Here is a 17,042-nt window from a genome sequence, read left to right as displayed (position 1 = left end):
GGATACATTCAGTTTTGGACAGCAGCTGAATGGCCCCCTAACAGCTGGCCCCTGAACACGGGTCCTAAGAAATCCTCACTGGCTCCCGGTCCGATTCCGAGCACCATTCAAAGTGCTGGCGCTGACCTTGAAAGACCTAAATGGTCTCAGCCCAGTAGAAGGGAAGGAGCGTCTCCACCTCCGTCGCTCAGCCCGGACACTGAGGTCCAGCTCCGAGGGTCTTCTGGCAGGTCCCTCATTGCGAGAAGTGAGGTTACAGAGGGCCTTCTCGGTTGTCGTGACTGCCCTGTGGAACGCCCTCCCACCAGATGTCATGGAGATAAACCTCCATAAATGCCTGAAAGCAGCTCTATATCGGGAAGCTTTTAATGTTTTATGTTGGGTTATCTTTTCTTTTATTCTTTTGGAAGCCGCCCAGAGTGGCTGGAGCAATCCAGTCTGATGGGTGGGGTACAAAAAAAGTTGTTGTTGTTGTTGTTGGACACCCAGCTTTTGACAGCTAGCTAGGCAGGGATTAAGGGCTGCTTCGTTCTGTTCTTTTGGACTCCTATGTGGGCTTATGGTTCTGGTGCTTGTGGATCTCATGGGATTTAATGTCTTTATAAATGCACGGGGATAAGCGCATTTACAGAGACACATTTCCACAAAACACCAAAACTCCGGCATGTAGCCACAGGTGACACAATAGGAGCCTTTCTGCAAATGGCCTTTGCAACACAACTCACTGCGTGGTAACAAAGTAGACAAGTTTGCCTCTTTTCAACGTAGCCCCGTTTCCTCAATGAATCCACCCATTTCTTGATAAAATGTAACTTCTGCCAGGAAAACCTGAGCTTCAGTGTACACGAAAGCTCATACCAAGAACTAACTTAGTTGGTCTTTAAGGTGCTACTGGAAGGATTTTTTTGTTTTGTTTTGACTATGGCAGACCAACACGGCTACCTCTCTGTAACTGAGCTGAAATAGTACGGAGAGCAAAACAGCAGCCCTGTCTGACCCCAGTCACGTGGCAGGAGATTCTTCCTGAGCCCACCCCCCACGTGAGATGGGTATGACATCATGGATGATCCATTGATGATCTATAATATATGATCCATTGGTGATCCCCATGATCCAAGCAGACTGGTCCAAAGAACAGATCTCTAGGCCTGAATGAAACGGGTCCGCGATGATGGATTCTGGAGTCAAGAAATCCGCCCTTTCCAGTGATCTCTCAGGCTGGCCGGGAAAAGGCAGGGAGCAGGAATCCTCAGGGATCCCGATGGACAGACAGACCTGTCATGTTGCCAAAACACGAACTCGGAGTCTGATCTGATTTCCATGCAGAACTCATTTTGTGACTTCGCTGTTGGATTATCGGGATCAGCCCCTCCCCCCTCTCCTGATCCCCAGAAGGAAGACCGGGGGGGGATTTCTACTCCTCCTTCTCCCCCCCCACCCGCTCAACACTTTCCCTCCCCTCCCGGCACATCCTTCTCTCATCCCGCCCACACAATCCCAGATCCCGCCCCAATACATTGCTCCTCCTCCTCCTCCAATCCGGCTTCGCTCCGGAAATGAGGGGGGAGCCCCCCTCCCAACCTGCCTGCTTCTCCCGCAAGTAGAGCGTCCACTCCGGATTGCCGCTCTGCCCCGTAGATCTAGGGGGGCGCTTTCGGAAAGGGGAGGAGGACGGGCAAAGGAGGATCCCCGCCCAACGTGGATGTTGCAGGAAAGGAAAGGAGAATCGGGAGCGAGGACAAAGAGGTAAAGAGGTTGCGGGGGGGGGGCGGAGAGAGAAGAGGACCCAGAGACCCCGCCAGCTCCCCAAAGCGCCTTTCGTGGGCCCCGTCGGCAGGGCCTGGATCCCTGCACGCGTGCTGCGAAGGGGGCTTTTCTCGGCCCCTTAGGCGCCTTGACAGGGGCGGGCATGGGGCCCCTACCCAGGGAGTCCCCATGAGGACCCCATCGCCCCGTGTCGCTGGGGGCTCCGTGCAGAGAGAGGTGGGCCACGAACGGGTTAACGGGCAGGAGGAATAGAGACGCTCCTGCCCCTCCCCTGCTTGTCTTGGGGGGGGGGACTCCAGCTGGAGAGATGGGGGCGCAGGGTGTGGGGTGAGCAGAGCCAAGGGAGCCTCTGGATGCAGGGTAGACTCAGGAGAGAGGGAGGGGGTCAAGGAAGTGGGGGGAGGGAGGGGAGCATCCCTGGGGCAGGGAAGGGCAGCATTGGTGGCGGGGGGGGGGGGAGATATCGCGTCTCCATTGTGGCAGCTGCGGGGGATCTCTGGTGGAACAGCCTTGGCCTCTCTCTCCCGCCCAGTAATCGACCCCCCCTTCAAGGTGACTAGAGAGGGATCCCTGGAAAGTGGGGGGGTCCAGTCCCCCCCCTTCCTTCCTGCAGTCTCCATCCTCTTCCCACCCCATAAGCCCCCATAAGCCCCTGCCCTGTCCAGACGCAGTGATTCTGCCCAGTCCAGCCATTGGTCCCCTGGAGAGGAGAGGAAATCCCGAGGGGAGGGGGGAGGCCTTCTCAGAAGCGGCTCTAGGTTATATTGTTTGATTATATCCTTTCCAACTTGTGCTAACAAGTTGTACAATTTAGCAGAGTAACATTCCCCCCTTTAAACTTACAGCGGATGCATTTGCTCAGGCTCGCTAAAGCCTCTAAAATAAGTATTTCTGTCTTGTCAGGATTCAACCTCAATGTGTTACCCGCCATCCATCCTCCAACCACCTCCAGACAGCCACACATGGCATTCACCATCTTCACTAGTTCCAATTTAAAAGAGAGGAAGAACTGGGCATCATTCACATACTAGTGAACACCCAGCCCAAACCCCCTGATGATCTCTCCCAGTGGCTGCATATAGATAGTAAAAAGCATGGGGGAGAGAATGGAGCCCTGGGGCACCCCACAAGTAAGCAACCAGGGGTCTGAACACCACTCTCTGGACATGGCCCAGGAGGAAGGAGGGGAACCACTGCATAACAGGGCCCACAGCTCCCCTAGAGGGTCCAGAAGGATACCATGGCCAAAGGTCTCCAAAGCCGCTAAGAGATCCAACAGAACCAGGAAACAGCTTTCCTCTCAATATCTATCCCATTGGAGATGATCAGCCAGGGCAGTTCAAGTCCCATGATGAGGACTGAATCCCCATTGGAAGGATCATGGTGGCAGGAGCTTTCCTGGTCCTGCACCCCCAAAAGCTTCCGCCACAATACTTTCTTTAGCTTTCAAGGAGCCACCGGATACATTGTGGTATTTTCTTCGAAAAACAAATATTTTGAATACTTTTACAGTGCCGTATGATGTAAATATGGGATGCGGGTGGTGCTGTGGGTTAAACCACAGAGCCTAGGACTTGCCAATCAGAAGGTCAGCGGTTCGAATCCTCGTGATGCGGTGAGCTCCCGCTGTTCGGTCCCTGCTCCTGCCCACCTAGCAGTTCAAAAGCACGTCAAAGTGCAAGTAGATAAATAGGTACCTCTCCAGCAGGAAGGTAAACGGCGTTTCCATGCCCTGCTCTTGTTCGCCAGAAGCGGCTCAGTCATGCTGGCAAGATGACCTGGAAGCCGTACGCTGGCTCCCTCGGCCAATAAAGCGAGATGAGCCCGGCTTATATGGTCCCAAGGAAAGCAGAGCAGTATGTTTGGCACCAGCTTGGCTTCAGGAGTTGAATGAAGAAGATGCGAAGGACACCATCCAACCGTCTTAGAGACTCCACTCTGGATTTGTGTAGGTTTTCCTCCATAGCCTTTTCTTCCCCTGAACATAGCTCAAGAGGTAGTGAAAGTTTAGGAGCAGAGTTTTCCTTCTCGATGGGCTTCCTTCCCCGGTTGACGATGCCATCGGCCCTTCACTTTCCTCTGCAGCAGGGGTGGAATCTGTCTTCTGGACTGTGGGATTCACTGTTTTTCTCCTCCTCTCCATCCACCAGGGCCTGCCTTCACCTGCAGCAGAATTCCCTAATACACCAAGGATTTGAGACCCATCAACAATCCTCACCTGGTTTTGCCGGCCGGTTGAAGCAATTCCTGGGATTGTGGCCCTTGTTGCATGCTGACAGCTTCTGGAAGCCACAGGTGAGAGCTGAGTGCAGGATGGGGACTAATGGTGGATAAATTACCCCATAAGGTGCATAACATGACCCCCACCAAAGGTACCCAGATATTTGAGACAGATAAGGAATAAATTCATGTCTCTGGAAATATCACAACATCAGGCCATCAATAAATCAACACTACATATTCAAGGATGAAGGGATAAGTACAGTTATCCCTTTCCCTTGAATATCCAGCTTTGTCAGTGCCAGATTAGGGTAATCTTGTGTCAGAAGAGGGGCTTGAGATCAGGCAGCACATCATCATTATAAAGAACCATTGGGATTCCCATTTGCCATCTTCTTTCCTTCTGCTTCTCCTGCTCTCTCACGGCAATGCGAGGCATGTAGAGGGAGGTCCATCTCCAAGAACAGGAGCTTCCCTGAGCACCCATTCAGCTGACCCCAACACCAAACCTTGTCACTAATTCTCTGACTGACCCAGACCACAGTCCCTGGAAAAGATGTAGACCAGGGTCTCACATAATAGTCCACATGGACCTCCTGTGGCCAATGGGACTGTGCAGGTGATCCATAAACATCTAGAGGTGGATGGAGGATTATGATGCAGAGGATGGGGAATATCCAAAGGAACGATGGACCGGAGAAAGAGAGGGACTGTCATGGACAGAGAGCAGCTGCCTTTCCTGTGAGGAAACAATTGATTTGAAAAGGCTGTATTCCAAGATCATGCTGCTTTATTAACGATGATTGAGGAGTATGAAAGGTGGTGATGCATTACTATCATTTGATGACATTGCTTTTTCATTTCCAAAAAATTGGGAACATGGGTAGGACATGGGAGAATGTAGGAGATGTTGAAATAAGAGAAGGGGCTAATGGCGCTTGATGTGTTCTCTTTCCCTTTGTTCTCTTTCTTGTAACCCAAACAGGATTTCCTTTCCTCCAACTCTGAAGAAGGTGATGGAGAAGACATTCAGAATTCCAAGGAATGGGGCACCTTTCGTTTCATTAGGAATAGAAATTAAAATGTGTGAAATGTGGGATATGCTTCATTGAATGAGCACACATAGCTCACATCAATGACTCCACGAGGGGAGAAAACATTTAAAGGTATGGAGAGTGGGAAAAGTTTCACTGATAGTAGAACACTTAGAACACATCAGCGGACTCACATGGACAAGAAAGGATTCCAATGCAGGGAGTGTGAGAAGAACTTCAGTCTAAGAGGACTCCTCAATATACACCAGCGGACTCACACAGGGGAAAAACCATTTAAATGCATGGAGTGTGGAAAGAGCTTCAGTCAGAGTGGACACCGCAATATGCATAAACGGACTCACACAGGGGAGACACCATTTAAATGTATGGAGTGCGGAAAGAGCTTTAGTGATAGTGGAAGCCTTAGAAGACATCAACGGATTCACACAGGGGAGAAACCATATAAATGTATGGAGTGTGGAAAGAGCTTCAGTCGGAGTGGACATTTAAGTTCACATCTACGGACTCACACGGGTGAAAAACCATATAAATGTATGGAGTGTGGAAAGAGCTTCAGTAAGAGTGGAAACCTCAGTAAACATCACCAGACTCACACAGGGGAGAAACCATATGAATGCAGGGAGTGTGGGAAGAGCTTCAGTCAGAATGCAGACCTTAAATTACACCAGCGAACTCACACTGGTGAAAAACCATATAAATGTATGGAGTGTGGAAAGAGCTTCAGTCAAAGTGGACACCGCAATATGCATCAACGGAGTCACACAGGGGAGACACCATTTAAATGTATGGAGTGCGGAAAGAGCTTTAGTGATAGTGGAAGCCTTAGAAGACATCAACGGATTCACACAGAGGAGAAACCATATAAATGTATGGAGTGTGGAAAGAGCTTCAGTCAGAGTGCACACCTTAGAAATCATCAACGGACTCACACAGGGGAGAAACTATTTAAATGCATGGAGTGTGGAAAGAGCTTTAGTAAAAATGGAGCCCTTAGAATACATCAACGGACTCACACAGGGGAAAAACCATTTAAATGTATTGAGTGCGGAAAGAGCTTCAGTCAGAATGCAGACCTTAAAAAACATCAACGGATTCACACAGGGGAGAAACCATATAAATGCATGGAATGCGGAAAGAGCTTCAGTTACGATTCAGGCCTTAGAAGACATCAACTGACTCACACAGACAGGGGGGAAACCATTTAAATGTATTGAGTGCGGAAAGAGCTTCAGTCAGAATGGAGACCTTAAAACACATCAATGGACACACACAGGGGAGAAACCATAAGAATGCATGGAATGCGGAAATCAATTCAGTTTCATTGCAACCCTCAGAAGACATCAACAGATTTACACAGGAGAGAAACCATATAAATGTATGGAGTGTGGAAAGAGCTTCAGTCAGAGTGGACACCTCAATATACATCAATGGGCTCACAGAGGGGAGAAACCATATAAATGTGTGGAGTGTGGGAAGTGCTTCAGTTTCAATGCAATGCTTAGAAGACATCAACGGACTCACACATGGGGAAAAACCATTTAAATGCATTGAGTGCGGAAAGAGCTTCAGTCAGAATGGAGACCTTAAATTACACCAGCGGACTCACATAGGGGAGAAACCATTTAAATGCATGAAGTGCGGAAAAAGCTTCAATCAAAGTGGAAATCTTAGAAAACATCAGCAGACACACAGGGAAGAAACCATTTAAATGTATGGCATGTGGAAGGAGCTTCAGTCAGAGTGGATCCCTTGATATACATCAACAAACTCACACAAAAGACAAACCACATAAACGTCAGGAAAGTATATTGAGGCTCTGTCCTTGTGGAAGTCCTACATCAACAGACTCGTGGCCAGGAAGAACTTTAACATTTGACACCCTACATACCATCAATAACTTTAAATGGAAGGATTGCAGAAAGTGCTTTAGCTATAATGTGATGTTTAAGAAATATCAGACATTCAAGTGGGAGAACCCATTTAGATGTATGGATTGTGGGACATGTTCCTCTCAGAGTCCACTCTTCTTCACGGCAATGAACTCAGAGGAAATCTGTCTTCCTGCTTCAGGGCCAGCTGAGTCTGTTTCTCTTGTCATTTTCTTGTAGCTAGGTAATTCCTCTCTAATCTGCTCTGTGTCTGTGCCTCTCCCTCCTTCTGAGACCACTGGAAACGAAGGGCATGACTTTCCCCCCTCCAGCTCCTCTTCTGAGGAAAGTTGATTGGTCTGAGAATGGATTCCCCCCTTAAGGTGGGGGACCTCAACGGAGTCCCTTCATTAGAAATGGACAGGACAGAAAGGGACAGAATATCTAGAAAAGGGAGACTACCACATACATTTTTTCAAATGGTGGACAGCTTAAACCTAAGGGATGCATGGAGAGAGAAAAATCCACTGGAGAAACAGTTCACACTCTTTTCAGAAGCCTAACAATCGTCAGGGAGAATTTATGCAATCTAGATCTCAAATAGTTTAATAATAAAAATTTTAAAAAACAGATATTCACCCAAGGACAATAACAGGTCATAATCCAGTGATATTAGAATTAGAAAATAAACAAAAGGTAATAAAAGATGGCGATTAAATGAGAATTTTAAACGATGAAAATCTGGTGATTAAAGCACAAGAATTGTTGAAATAATTCTTTGAAATCAATAAATCACAAGACACTGATATAAGAATAATTTGGGATGCCAATAAAGCATTTCTTAGAGGCTTCTATATACAGCAAAATGCAGGGGAAAAGAGAGCTTATGAGAGGAACTTAGAGCAGTTAAGAGAAGAAATAGCGAGCAATGAAAAAATACTAGCGAAGCAACCAAAAAATAAAAAGGGAGCACCAAAAATCAAGTTATTACAAACACAATTCTCATAGTTGTTAAGCATTGAAATCCAAAATAACATAAGATGGATGAAACAGAGATCCTTTGAATTTGCAAATAGGCCCAGCAAAATACTGGCATGGCAACTGAAGAAGAGACAGAAAGAGAGATTAATAGATAAAATCAAAGACGGCGAGAAAACGAGAAGAAATAAACAAGTGTTTTATCAACCACTTCAAAAATTTATGTAATATAGGCAAGGAAACAGAAGAAGATATAAAAAATTATCTGCAGGGGAAAGACTTGCCCAGAGTGGGAATAGAAAAAAATGCATATCTAAATGCCCCAGTTTCTATGATGGAAGTAGAGGAGGCTATTTCCAAAGCGAAGTTGGGGAAGTTGCTGGGCCCGGATGCCCTTACTGCCTTGCATTAAAAAAAATGGAGGAAGTAGTGGCTACTCCGCTGAAAGTACTTATAAATAAAATAATGGCGGAAGGAAGAATCCCGGAGTCATGGCAATTAGCACATATAACAGTAAACCCTAAACAAGACAAGAACAAAGAGAATATAAATAATGATAGACCAATATCTTTACTTAATAATGACTACAAGATATATGCGGACATATTGGCCCAGAGATTAAAAACAGTGTTGAACGAAGTCATTAGCCAAGATCAGACAGGATTCTTACCGGGAAGGAAGATGAGCAATAATGTGAGACTTGTGATTGATGCTATTGAATATCTTGACTGTAACCCAGGGAAGAAGGCTGCATCTGTTTTTGTGGGTGCTGAGAAAGCCTTCGATAAGGTATCCTGGAGGTTTGTGGAGAAGATAATTGAAAAGATGGAAGTGGGAACAAGGATATCAACTGGATTAAGAGCAATTTATCAAGACCAAAAGGTAAATTTAATAATGAATGGGGAGATGACTGAATACTTTAAAATAGAAAGGGGGACAAGACAAGGGTGTCCCCTATCTCCCTTGTTATTTGTTTTAATATTGGAGGTACTAAATCAAGTTATCAGGTCAGAGGAGGAGATTAGAGGTATAACACTAGGAAGAGTCGAATATAGAATAAGAGCATTTGCCGATGATATGATTGTAAAGATAGAAGAACCAACAGGAAGTATAAGCAAGTTGCTGAGAAAGATGGAGGAATTTGACAAGGTGGCAGGATTTAGGATAAAGAAAGAAAAAACTAAGGTGGTGGTTAAGAATATGGACGAACAGAGCAAAAAGAATTTGGAGCAATGAAAAATATAAATTTGTTTGAAGATAATTATAATAAGACCTGGAAAGAAGTTAAAAATCAATTAGAGATTTGGTAAAGGTTAAAGTTATCATTAAGGAGGTGAATTTCAGTGATTAAAATGAATATCCTGCCAAAGTTAATGTTTCTTTTTCAAATGCTAACGGTAATAGGCAAAGTTGATTGCTTTGAGAAATGGAAAAAATGATTTAAGATTTCGTTTATCAGAGGCTTTTTGTTAGGCCTAATATCTAATGACATCCCCAGAGAGAAGAAAAATGTATTCCTTTACGCAACTGCAGCGGCCAGAATACTGATCGCAAAGAATTGGAAGGGGGAGAAAACTCATCATTATTAGAATGGCAAAACAAACTGCGAGTTTGTAGAAATGGCAAAATTGATGGCACTTATTAGAGGCCACTCAAATCAGAGAATAATCAAGGAGTGGGATGGTGTGAAGGAATACATGAAAAAATATTGTTCCGGAATTGAAATAGGAATAGATAATGGGTAAAACATGCAGGGGTAAGCAAGAAAAGAGCAATAGAATTAATTGAATAATTATTAAACTATAACAACACAACAAGATGGAAGAAGTAAAATACTGAGATCACACATGGGTGAAGGGGAGTGGGGGGCCTGTGGGAATCTATAATATTATTTATAATATATTTTTTTTAACTGTTTCATTTACATATAGCAAAAGGAAGCCTAGAGTGATTATGTATATTTTAATTTAGGTAATCTATGTAATAGCTTAGGGACGTTTGTGGTGCTGTGGGTTAAACCACAGAGCGTAGGACTTGCCAATCAGAAGGTCAGCGGTTCGAATCCCCGCGATGGGGTGAGCTCCCGTTTCTCAGTCCCTGCTCCTGCCAACCTAGCAGTTCGAAAGCACATCAAAGTGCAAGTAGATAAATAGGTACCACTCTGGCGGGAAGGTAAACGGCGTTTCCGTGCGCTGCTCTGGTTCGCCAGAAGTGGCTTAGTCATGCTGGCCACATGACCTGGAAGCTGCACACCGGCTCCCTCAGCCAGTAAAGTGAGATGAGCGCCGCAACCCCAGAGTCATCCACAGCTGGACCTAATGGTCAGGGGTCCCTTTTCCTTTACCTATGTAATAAGCTTATGTTAAAATACGAATATGGATTTTGAATTTGATGCTTGTACTTTGTTTCTTTTTGGGTTTGAAATTAAAAAAAGGAGAAGGAGTGAGGAAAAGGAGAATATTCAGCTTCAGACCATTCCCTGACAAAACACATTGCCCTGTGTCCTTCCAGCCTCTTTCCTCCCTTGCTCCCTTCTGCCGGTGTGTGTGCCTGACTTAGATATCCTGTGTGCTCTATTTTTCTATTGCTGAAACTGGATTTGCTCTCAGGAGCTACGTTTTGTGCCTCACTGGAGACCCAGTGAGAACTGTATGCTTTGAAAGCTCAGTAAACTATTACTGAAGAAGTCCTGCTGCCTCTGTGTGTGTTTTGGACCTCAGTGTGGGACTTGCTCTGCACGTGGCCCCTACTCTGCTGCTACTTGGCTCATGCCCTGCAGTTGCTCTACTCAAGCAAGCATGATGGTGTGTCTGCGTGTGACTGTGGTTTTTTGCACTGTTATGGAAATGACAAGTGGGACCCACATCTTTAAAGTTGTTGCAATGTTACAAATCATCAAACCTTTATTGGCATCACTTACAAACATTCAGAATAAGTAGGCCAGTGCGATCTCGTCGCCATTTCAACAGTACAGTCATTTGCCAAAGGGAAGAAGAGGCAATCTATTTCATCTCTCCAGCAAGGGCAGGATCCTGTAGCGTACTTTGGCGACAAAAAATCAAATAGAGGAACTTAGCTACTGTCTTGGGGAGCTCCTGGTCTCTCCCCTGGAATAAGAAGTGTACAACCTCCTCCTCTGGTTTCCAGGTTGGAATGCATAGATGGTCTAAAAATTGTTGGCGGAGATCATCATAGATTTTACATTTAAGGGCCATGTGAGCTAGAGTTTCCACCAGGTGGGCATCGCATGGGCAGATCCTATCTCCTTCTGCCAAACCCACAAACCTGCCCCAAAGGAGGTTAGGAGGATTAGACTTGAACCTAGGCAGAGAAAAAGCCCTTTTTTCTTGCGGGTTAAACAAAAATTGTAAATAATTAAGGTTAAATTCCTGCAGCCTAGAGAGTCGAAAATAAAGAGGGGACCATGTTTTTTCCGCAGCTGAGATTAGTTCCTGAAGATCTATGTCCCACAGCCTAGTTTTTAACATGGCCTTGGCTACTGGGAAAGCCATGATGATAATGTTGCAAATATTATGCCTGAATGTATCCTTTCGACTTGACAGCTCGGGGAAGATACCTAGCTTTATAAATTTGTAGAAAATCCATACTTTAACTGACTCTCCTCATTCCAACGCCATTTTGATCCTTAGAGAAAGGGGAATTTGGGCTCCACCTCCCTCCGTGAACCAAGAAGCAGAAAATCAGATCGGCAGTGTCAAGCGCTCGCCCTACACTCGAGTAGGATCCTGGTAGAGACACATGCCCGACTGGCATGTTCTCTCCCTCCTGGTCATTCGTTCGGGAGCTTCAAAAGCTTCACAGCGACTGATGCCAACAGACATCGGCACACTTAGGGATCTGCAGAGTGTTTGCAGTTTGCGTAACAGAGCTCAGCAACTCAGCATTTTGGCTAATCTACTTTATTTACATATAAACCCACACGGAGCACTGCAACACGGCTCCCTCTCTCTCTAGCATCAGACAGCAAAGAGAGAGAACAAAGGACAATAGTCTCACTTCAGGAACATAGTCTCCATCTCTTCCCACTGTGGAGTCAAAACATACACCGTCATGTGAAAGACAACAATCCCATGACTGCTGTCACGGAGCTGGAAATCTAACAGGTAGCAGGAACAGGGCATCCCGCCGTAATCCCCCAAGCGTAAGAGCAGAGACACGGCCCCCCACCCAGGGAGTGACCAGGGGAAACAATGGACATCTGCAGAGGCAGTTGAGCAAGCCAGGTGTTCTGGAAGCCCATCTCCAGACCAGTCCTGAGGGCAAGGAGAGTTTTATTGTTCTTCCGGTGATGGGGAGTTAAGAGGTGTTGGGAAAGGGGCCTGATAAAGAGACCTCATGTTGGACTTGTGTCACCCTTGTAGACCCCTCCCCCTTTGTGACATGCTACTGATGTAGTGATGATGTCTCAGTGATGCTGCTCCAAGTGTATTCTGGGATATTGTGGGAAGTTTTAAAAGAGGGGGGTCACCCCTTACTCGGGGTTCTTACTCCTGTGGGGACCTGTTGCACAACAATAAGGATCATGGTCTACTGACCATGTTCCTTCTTCTACTGACCACACGGACCCGCGGGGGACCAGCACCCTGATGAGCTCGGCTGTTGAGTCGTCTCTCACCCCAGAATTTTTCATTACCAATAATGATCTTTTAAAATGTTTATATTTTTTGTTGTCTGCCACACTCCAAAAAAATTCACCATCTTTTCTATCCCCAGCTCTGCTATCTGTCTCTACTCATTTTTCTTCTGTTGTCTCATATTTTTACCAACAATTTATTTCAATTTTTATTCAATTTAACACCTGCAACTTGGCCAAATTGATTAATCTTGTTGAACACCGTTGGTATACTTTCCAGTGGGTTTCTACCCTTATTACCAGGTTGTTTGCAAATGCCTTAAGTTCATATGATCTTCATCCCACTGTAATAATAATAATAATAATAATAATAATAATAATAATAATAATAATAATAAATTTATTTGTATCCCACCCTCCCTGGCCAAAGCCGGGCTCAGAGCGGCTAACAACAGGTAAAAATAGCCCAGTGTACAGAAAATTGCACAGTCAATTAATTAATAAGTACATTCTAGAATCAATTCAGAATCAAATTAATAGCAACCATCGGATTATGGTTCTATGAAGATTACAGAAGAAGGGGGGCGGGTCGGACTGTTGCAGAACAGCTCCGTCTTGCAGGCCCTGCAAAAAGATATATTGGTGATGCTGTGAGAACTCAATTCCCCGATATGGTGGGAAAGTTTTAAATGTCAATGTCGCCCCCTGCTCTGGGATCACTCTCTGCTGTTGAACCTGTTGCACAACAATAAAGAATCTCAGTCTACTGACTGCTGTTTTGCTTCGAATTGCTTCGCAGGAATTTCCTTCTTTTACTGACCGCACGGACCCGCAGGGGACTTGGACCCTGATGAGCTGAGCTGTTGAGTAGACTCTCAACCCAGAATTTTCCTTATCAGAACCTTTCTACAAACGGCCTTTGCAACACAACTCCCTGGATGGTTACAAAGTATACACATTTGCCTCTTTGCAACGGATGCTTTTGCTTAGCCCCGTTTCCTCAATGAATCCTCCCATTTCTTGATGAAATAGAACTTCTGCCAGGAAAACCTGAGCTGAAACAGAACAGAGAGCAAAACAGCAGCCCTGTCTGACCCCAGTCAGCCTCCAGACGCCCCCAGTCACGTGACAGGAGATTCTTCCTGAGCCCCCCCCCCCATCAGTGATGATCCAGATATGATCCATTGATGATCCACATGATCCAAGCAGACTGGGCCAAAGAGCAGGTCTCTAGGCCTGAATGAAAGGGGTCTGCGATGATGGATTCTGGAGTCAAGAAATCCTCCCTTTCCAGTGATCTCTCAGGCTGGCCAGGAAAAGGCAGCGAGCAGGAATCCTCAGGCATCCCGGTTGACAGACCTGTCATGTTGCCAAAACACGAACTCGGAGTCTGATCTGATTTAAATGCAGAACTCATTTTGTGACTTCGCTGTTGGATTGTCGGGATCAGCCCCTCCCCCCTCCCCTGATCCCAGAAGGAAGACGGGGGGGGGATTTCCTCTCCTCCTCCCCCCCCCACCCGCTCCACACTTTCCCTCCCCTCCCGGCACATCCTTCTCTCATCCCGCCCACACAATCCCAGATCCCGCCCCCAATACATTGCTCCTCCTCCAATCCGGCTTCGCTCCGGAAATGAGAGGGGACCCCCCCTCCCAACCTGCCTGCTTCTCACGCAAGTGGAGCGTCCACTCCGGATTGCTGCTCTGCGGCGTAGCTGGGGGGGAGGGGCGCTTTCGGAAAGGGGAGGAGGACGGGCAAAGGAGGATCCCCGCCCAACGTGGATGTTGCAGGAAAGGAAAGGAGAATCGGAGCGAGGACAAAGAGGTAAAGGGGTCGCGGGGGTAGGAGGGGGATAAAAGGACCCAGAGACCCCGCCAGCTCCCCAAAGCGCCTTCCGTGGGGCCTGGATCCCGGCACGCGTGCTGCGAAGGGGCGGAGATGGGGCGCCCACCCACGAGGACTCCCTGGGGCGCGGAGTAGCGGGCCAGAGAGGGTTAAGGGGTGCGGGAGGCGCCTGGATAGAGACCCCCCCGTCCCTCCCTTGCTCCTGTCGGGGGGGCTGCGAATGGAGAGGTGTGGTGCGCAGGGCGAGGGGTGACCCGAGCCAAGGGGGCCTTTGGGTGCAGGGGAGACTCCGGGAGAGAGGGAGGGGGTCGAGGAATGCGGGGAGGGAGGGGAGCATCCCTGGGTCAGAGAAGGGCAGCGGGGGGGGGGGGAGATAGGAAGACCAGTCTTTGGGGAGAAGTCTACATTGTGGCGCCCGCTGGGAATATCCGGAGCGCTGGGGGCTCCGTGCAGAGAGAGGTAGGCCACGAAAGGGTTAACGGGTTCGTCTTGGGGTGCCCCTCCGGCTGGGGAAATGGGGGCGCAGGACGTGGGCTGAGCGGTGCCAAGGAAGCCTCTGGGTGCAGGGGAGACTCCGGGAGAAAGAGAGGGGGTCATGGAAGTGGGGGGAGAAGGGAAGGCAGCATTGGCAGGGTGGGGAGGGGGGAGAGATAGGAAGACCACTCTTGGGGGGGGGGGCGTCTCCATCGTGCCTTCCTCGGGAAATCTCCGGAGGGGCCGCCTTGGCTTCTCCCTTCCGCCCAGGAATGCCCCCCCCCTTCAAGGCGACCAGAGAGGGATCCCTGGAAAGTGGGGATCCTGTCCTCCCACCCTTCTTTCCTGCAATCTCTATCCTCTTCCCACCCCATAAGCCCCTGCCCTGTCCAGACACAGCGCTTCTGCCCAGTCCAACCATTGTTCCCCTGGAGAGGAGAGGAAATCCTGAGAGGAAGAGAGGAGGGGGGAGGCCTTCTCAGAAGCGGCTCTTGGTTTCCGCAATCCCACCCAGGAAGCAGCCAGAAACCTTTTCCTCTCTCTCAGGCTTCCATCTTTAAATGTCTTTTCCACTGCCTGGTTCATTGAGGATGAGGATAATGTGCACCTGTCATCAGAAACAGGAGTGCAGAGTCCATGGAATGGCTTTCAGGATTGATAGAGAAGTTGCACCTCAAAAGCATTTCTGTTCCTCTTATTCTTTGTAGCCAATGTCAGAGTGACTGACAAGCTGAGATACAACCCTTCAGCATCCGATGACAGTGACTGCATGAATCTTCCCAGTCAAAGGAGCCATTTTCATGATAGACAGTGCCTGGGGCTGGAGGCTCTACACACCGGATGTGCCTGTGCAGGCCAAAGACTGCCAGTATTAGCACAGGTGAGGTGTGTGACCTCCCCAAATTTACAGACTATATGTGAATGAGAGTTTGTGGGTGGGATTATAGTTTACGGGAACCCTGTGATTTTCTCCACCCATAACATTTCATAAGCAAATATTGCAGTACGAATTCCAAAATAACTACAAAAAATCACAAGATGATAATAATAGTACAGTGGTACCTCGGGTTAAGAACTGAATTCGTTCTACAGCTCCGTTCTTAATCTGAAACTGTTCTTAACCTGAAGCACCACTTTAGCTAATTGGGCCTGCTGCTGCCACCGCGCCACCGGAACATGATTTCTGTACTCATCCTGAAGCAAAGTACTTAACAAAAGGTAGTATTTCTGAGTTATAAGAGTCTGTAACCTGAAGCGCCTGTAACCCGAGGCACCACTCTAGACGTTACAGTACATATAGGTAAAGGTAAAGGGACCCCTGACCATTAGGTCCAGTTGCGGCCAACTCTGGGGTTGCGGCACTCATCACGCTTTATTGGCCGAGGGAGCCGGCGTACAGCTTCCGGGTCGTGTGGCCAGCATGACTAAGCTGCTTCTGGCGAACCAGAGCAGCGCACGGAAACGCCGTTTACCTTCCTGCCGGAGCCGTACCTATTTATCTACTTGCTCTTTGATGTGCTTTCGAACTGCTAGGTTGGCAGGAACAGGGACCGAGCAACGGGAGCTCACCCTGTCATTGCGGGGATTTGAACTGCCAACCTTCTGATCGGCAAGTCCTAGGCTCTGTGGTTTAACCCACAACGCCACCCGCGTCCCTACAGTACATATACAAGACAGTAAAACATCCAAAAATTAAAAACCTACTGATACAGCTGCCTTCTAAATGTCAGATAGTTGCCTACTTCCTTGCCCTCAGAAAGGAGGGCATTCCATGGGGCAGGAGGCCCTCTGCCTGGTTCCCTGGAACTTCACTTCTAACAGCAAGGGAACCAGCAGAAGACCCTCGGAGGCGGACCTCCCTGTCCAGACTGAACGATTGGGGTGAAGATGCTCCTTCAGGTCCACAGGGCCGAGCCTGTTGAGGGCTTTAGGTTGCAGATTTTGCTCCTCCATAATGAGTGATGTATAGATAGCAGAGTAGGAGAAAACACTCAGAGGCAGGGGGAAAAAAATCAGCTGAGAAATTTATTACCGAAGACAAATAAGCATAACAGGACCCAAAAAATAGCAAAAATGTAACTCACAGTAAAACCCTGACTTAGCAAACCAAAACAGCACTCAAGTAAGAAACAGACAAGCAGAGTAGAGTAATATCAGAATAGGAAGTGGGAGCAGGCGCATTTCAATACTGTAATTTATATATAATTCAAGGTCAGAGTAACCCTGGGAATAGATAACAAG

At 47.5% G+C, this 17,042-nt stretch overlaps 1 pseudogene across 1 annotated transcript in view; it reads left to right on the top strand.

The window, feature by feature from the left end:
• LOC144324923 (uncharacterized) overlaps positions 1-17,042 on the top strand; it is a 78,036-nt pseudogene that overhangs the window by 41,963 nt on the left and 19,031 nt on the right. The window contains exons 3-4 of the transcript XR_013394491.1: positions 3,918-4,062; positions 4,973-6,731. The product of XR_013394491.1 is annotated as an uncharacterized LOC144324923 (transcript). The remainder of the gene's footprint in view (positions 1-3,917; positions 4,063-4,972; positions 6,732-17,042) is intronic.

Source organism: Podarcis muralis, chromosome 10, assembly GCF_964188315.1.
Source record: "Podarcis muralis chromosome 10, rPodMur119.hap1.1, whole genome shotgun sequence".
Lineage (NCBI taxonomy): Eukaryota > Metazoa > Chordata > Lepidosauria > Squamata > Lacertidae > Podarcis > Podarcis muralis.
The sequence above is the reverse complement of the archived record's forward strand: the minus strand, read 5'-3'. Positions and strand labels throughout refer to the sequence as shown.